Raw genomic sequence first — 5,396 nt, 5'->3', positions numbered from 1 at the left:
TCGAGTACAAGGCAGGCAAACCGGACCGGTGTGCTCTGCTGCATGAAAGGGCTGTGGCTGACACCACCCTTACAGCTGGAGATGTGGCCCATATGCAGTTCCCAGCGCCGGGGCTCAGAAGTGCTCCAGATTGTGCAGATCAGAGACTGGTGGGAGGAGGGAGGAAATGAGCAGAGAGTTTTAAAGCAGGCCATGTAGCACAGATGGGGTATGGGTGAGCACAAAATATCTTTAAAGAGGTGCAGTCTGATAAGCTAGCATATAAACACCTCATGAGGCAGAGTGAAGTGTAAAGGTTTATTTGAATAAAGGGAGATAGAATAGAATCATAGAATAGTTAGGGTTGGAAAGGACCTTAAGATTATCCAGTTCCAACCCCCCTGCCATAGGCAGGGACACCTCACTCTAAACCATATTACCCAAGGCCATGTCCAGCCTGGCCTTGAACACTGCCAAGGATGGAGCAGTCACAGCCTCCCTGGGCAACCCATTCCAGTGCCTCACCGCCCTAACAGGTAATAATTTCCTCCTTATATCCAATCTAAACTTCCCCTGTTTAAGTTTTAACCCATTGCCCCATGTCCTGTCACTACAGTCCCTAATGAAGAGTCCATCCCCAGCATCCCTATAGGCCCCCTTCAGATACTGGAAGGCTGCTGTGAGGTCCCATGCAGCCTTCTCTTCTCCAGGCTAAATCTCCACCAGACATGTCTGGTTCAGGGTTTTCCATTTGCATTCAGTATTCACTTACTTGATACCTTCCCTGCCCTGCCCTGTTAACATTACTCGTTTCGTGTTCCTTTGAAACTCCTGAGGGATATCTTCTCATTCTTGGAATTTGTTCTTGTTAATTTTAAAAATTTATTCTTTGTTTCTAAGCCTTGACTGAGCAAAGCATACATGAAATGGACACTGTATGAGTAAAGCTTTACATAGATGACATTGCAACACCAGTCAAATGCAGTTCTTCACATCTTAAAAACAATTGGAGATAGAAGAATATTTAGACAAATTCAGCAAGAAGTTGTCAGTCTTCATATGGCTGTACTTGGCATTTTCTCTTCATTTAACCTTGCAGGGTCTTTCAAATGGTTCCTTAAATTCACTTTCCAAGATAAGATAGGTTGTTTAATTTTGGCTGCTACTTGAAAGGTATAACCCAGATTAATATCTGCCTGAAAAAAATTACCTTGTGACTTTAGATCAGGAAAACTGGGTGATAGCTGATGATCAACCTGAAACCATCTGTCATAGGTCTCCACTAACATGCAGAATTACGATATCTCTGCATGGAAGTACTTTGGTAATTGAACATTTTCTAGGAACCGAGCAACCATCTCATTTGGTAGTTGAATTTGCACAAAGATTATGTAAATCCTGGTAATCTTATCTGCATTTCAGGTTAACAATGAAGCTTATGCCTGTTACACCTCAAGAATGAACAGAACTAAACAGAGAAACCTAAGCCAAAGGCCAGTCTTGGAATGAGCATCCGTATCTGACACACGTGGTTTCCAGATGTAACAGTATCTCCTATCTTTGTTTAGTACCTCTGACAGAATTGTTTGCTACATCAATCCTTCTTCCTCATGATCATGATTTTTTTCTTCAAACTTACAGTCTATGATTCAACATGTGGATAGTCAAAAAAAAAGTTTCTGGGATTAGTGGACTTTGTAGACACAGAAGAATATATTTTCAAAAATGAGGAGTCGCATTTCTTTACTATGATATTTGAACTGGATGCTCATACAATCCAGAAATATTTTCATTATGAAAACTGAATTATGAAAATAAAATATAAAATCTGTATCTGTATATCACACATATAGACAAATGCGAATTTATGTCTGTCAGGTATGTTTTTATAAACAATATTATATCTTCTTATATCCTAAGGCATGAACTTGTCTAAGTCTAGGCAATACTCCCATTGCATTTAAGTGATTAACTTTTGACATGTGAAGTGTCCTATTGAGCTTTTCAGCTCCGCCCTGGACCTCCCCGCGGGGGGGTACAGAGGGCTCAGTCAAGGGGACTGCCCCCCTTCAGCGCACCTGCTTGGGCAGGGTGGGAGTTGTGCTCGTCAGTTCGCAGCTCGATTCGGGGGTTCCGACGTTCCCGGGCACTACAGGAGGAAGTGGCACCGGTCCTCAGAAACGGTGGGAAATCAGCCCAAAACATCGCTCCCGGGAGCTCCCGCTTTGGGGAGACAAAACCTCCGGGCACGGAGGCAGCACCGCAGAGCTCCAGGGGCCTCCCTCCATGCACCAAGAGGAGGAAGAGGGGGACCAAAGAGGGGCCATGAATTCTCTTTTGCGATTTTTCCTTCACCCCTCTGAGGCTGGTGAAGCCTCCCTTTGCTGCAGTGGCTAATTTACCCCATGCCTGGCTATTCTATTTCTTGCTATACTGATTTAGGCTACTTTAGGGGGTTTTAAATCTCAGAGTAGCAACTGCTCTTTTCCTCGGGTGGGTGGTTTCTGGCAGCCCCAGGTGAATGATGCAGACTGTTGGAGTGCCCACACAGGACGCATAGCCCCCTGTACCTCCATGGGGCTTTGTGTCAACACAAAATCTTGCTCCACAAGCCCCCTGGGAAGAGGCAGGCCTCAGGGTGACATCCATGGTGGCACCAGCAGGGTCCGTGGGGCAGCAGGGACCAGGGGCCTCAGCTTCAGCCCAGCTCCCACAGGGACAGGGAGTGTCCTGCCAGTGTTTGTGCCAAGTAAGCTTCATGCACAACAACAGCCCCAAGGTCAGAGAATGCTTATCAGCCCTGACCTCCAGCCAAGGCTGCCTGGGCCCCAGGGGGTGTGCTCAGGGCCCCTCTGCTGCTGGCTGATCTCTGCCACACTTGGTAGCAGGGACTCATCAAAAACTGCCAGCAGCCCCTAACAGGCCATCGCATAACGCTGCGTCTCTGGTCTGGGTTCCCAGGACACTGCAGGATCCTGGGGGGTTTGCTTTGGGCCACTCTTAGCACCTGCCCCTGCAACTGAATAGTTCCTGTCTGCAGCCAGTTTTGGGGACTCATTATTTTGCACCCTTGTGAACCTACAATTTCTGTGGTGTGTTGCAACGCCGATAGCAGGAACCGTGACAAGTGCCCTGAGAGATCAAAGCAGCTAGGAAATGGCTGTTGGGAGGAGCAGAGGTGCATGACCCTCATTTGCTGCCCAATAGCCTGACAGTTAACAGTCCAGCCAGCCTCCTCACCCACCCTCTAGGCACAGCAAGCCACAGTGGCTTGAAGAAGAGGAATTTCTCTCTGGGGTGCCCCAGAGGCATAACCCTGCTGCCACTTCTGGCACTTAGACTGGCACTGTCAGTCTTTGGGCTGGGCCTGGGGCTTCCGTCAGGAGTAGGGAGTTTATTTCTGTGGCCCTTCCTACATCAGCCAGGCATAGTTTACAGCTTTCCCTTCCCTTGTGAGCCAGGTCTAAGGAAGCCAAGTGAGCTGAACTTCCTTGCTGGCTCAGAGCTACACCCTGTGCTTGGACATGTTCTGCTGAGCCAGCTGGACTTGGATCCAAGAGAGCCAGGAGCTCCCGAGGGACTAGGTGGCCTCAAGGGACCCCTTTTGAGATGTATGACAAATGACATCTAGGAGGTCAGAAGATCACCATTTAACAGCAACACCTGTAATTGCTAAGGCCACAAAACCACACTTTCTGGCCTCCTCTTGCATCTTTTCCCCACCCCTGGCACCTAACCCTCCCCTAGCCAAGGACTGCTTTTTGACTTCCAGCTTTTCCCCTGCCCTTCTCAAAGCTCCTTGCCTGGCTGGGTCACTCTCCAGAAGCACTGAACTCCCATTTCTTATGTCTGGCCTGACTCCCTGTGTTTAGTTCAGTTCCATGAGAACCCAAGTGCCTCCCAGAGGCAACAGACATGACAGGAACCCAAAAGGAGCCAGGCCACCAGCCCTTGAAGCCAGGAAGGCAGAGGACTGACAACTTCACAACCTGCTCCTAAGCAGACTCCCGCTCTGATATCAGTGGTGCGAGGGACAAAGTGGGCTGGAGCTTCTGGTCATAAATAGGAGAGACAGAATTAAGATGTCTGAACTCAGAGAAAGGCCAGCCAGGGCTGGACACCCAACACCAGCAGGTAGCAAACATGGAGAAGATGGGGAGGTGGTGCTGTAGGGTAACAAAGTAATTGTAGGGTAACAAATTAATTACTTGGAAGTGCATCAGCAGACATATCCCATGAACTGAGTCTGAAGAACATGCAGACCTTACTTAGAACCCCCAAAGAGAAGCTGGAGGAGCTGCTCTGTAACTATGACCAGGGAGAACTGCAACTCTGCAGCTCTGCAAGACTGAAAAAACAGTTTTGCTCAACTGCAACACCCCACAAGAAAAACTGCAGAGCAGCGACTGCCAGGCACAGGGTGAAATCCCACCTGACAGCCCCCAGCTGGGAACTTCCTTCTTTGCTCACCACCACCAGCCGGCACTGGTAGAAAATGCACCCAGGAGAGGAAGAGTGGGTAGGTGGGTGGGTGCCACCGCTGAGCTGGCCAGATGCATCACTGGTGTCTGTGGCTGTAGAGGGAGGACAAGGACCAGAGGTGCAGGGCATTCCCATGGCTGGAGTGGCTTCTTCATTGTTGCAGGAATAGGAATTGGGAACACTGTTAAAAAAACCCTACAAAACAAAACACCCCAGAGTGACACTGACATTTTGAGGACATTAATTGTATGCAGCAAGGTCCTCACATGGATTGTCGTGAGCAACTGGACTCCCCACTGCTCAGCCAAGCAGGCAGAGGCTCTCAGCTCAGCAGCAGCAGCTGTAAATACCAGTGCAAGCATGGAGGAGCATGCTACATGGAGGAACAGGGGGAGCTTCTCACACAGGAGCAGTATGATCTGCTTGCCAGCAAACAGGCCAGTACCTCAAGCCCATCCTTTGCTGCAGCACTTGAAGGTGTCCCTCATGAAAGCAGCATGGCAAATGTGCTGCCAAGCACAGCACCTCACACATGCTCCAGTGCAGCACACAGGGTACATGACAGCACAGACCAACCACCGTCTGCTTCTGCAGCTCCCCCCTGCACATCCTCCTCCTGCTTGTCAACTCCCATGCTCCATACAAATGCAACTCGACCACTGTACTGAGGTCTGGTTTGAGTATCAAAAGCAGCTCCTGGGAAGCTTTGCCACTCACTACAGAAGTCAGGCAGGGTGAGGGATTCCACCTCTGCTCTACTACATTTGGGAGTGGCTGTGAGCAATGGGTGAGTACCACTTGCTAGGAAACAAAAATATTAAAGCACTTGTAATGGCCAAGGGAATCCTACCACAGCTGTATCACAAACGGTATTTCTGCCTGAGGCTGTCAAATGCTGGGCCAGAAAGCCAGAGTGAGGAATACAGACACCAGGA

Source organism: Neopsephotus bourkii, unplaced genomic scaffold, assembly GCF_033783945.1.
Source record: "Neopsephotus bourkii isolate Nb327-2 ecotype Australia unplaced genomic scaffold, CSIRO-AGI_Nbou_v1 NB_284, whole genome shotgun sequence".
NCBI classification, from domain to species: Eukaryota; Metazoa; Chordata; class Aves; order Psittaciformes; family Psittacidae; genus Neopsephotus; species Neopsephotus bourkii.
The sequence above is the reverse complement of the archived record's forward strand: the minus strand, read 5'-3'. Positions refer to the sequence as shown.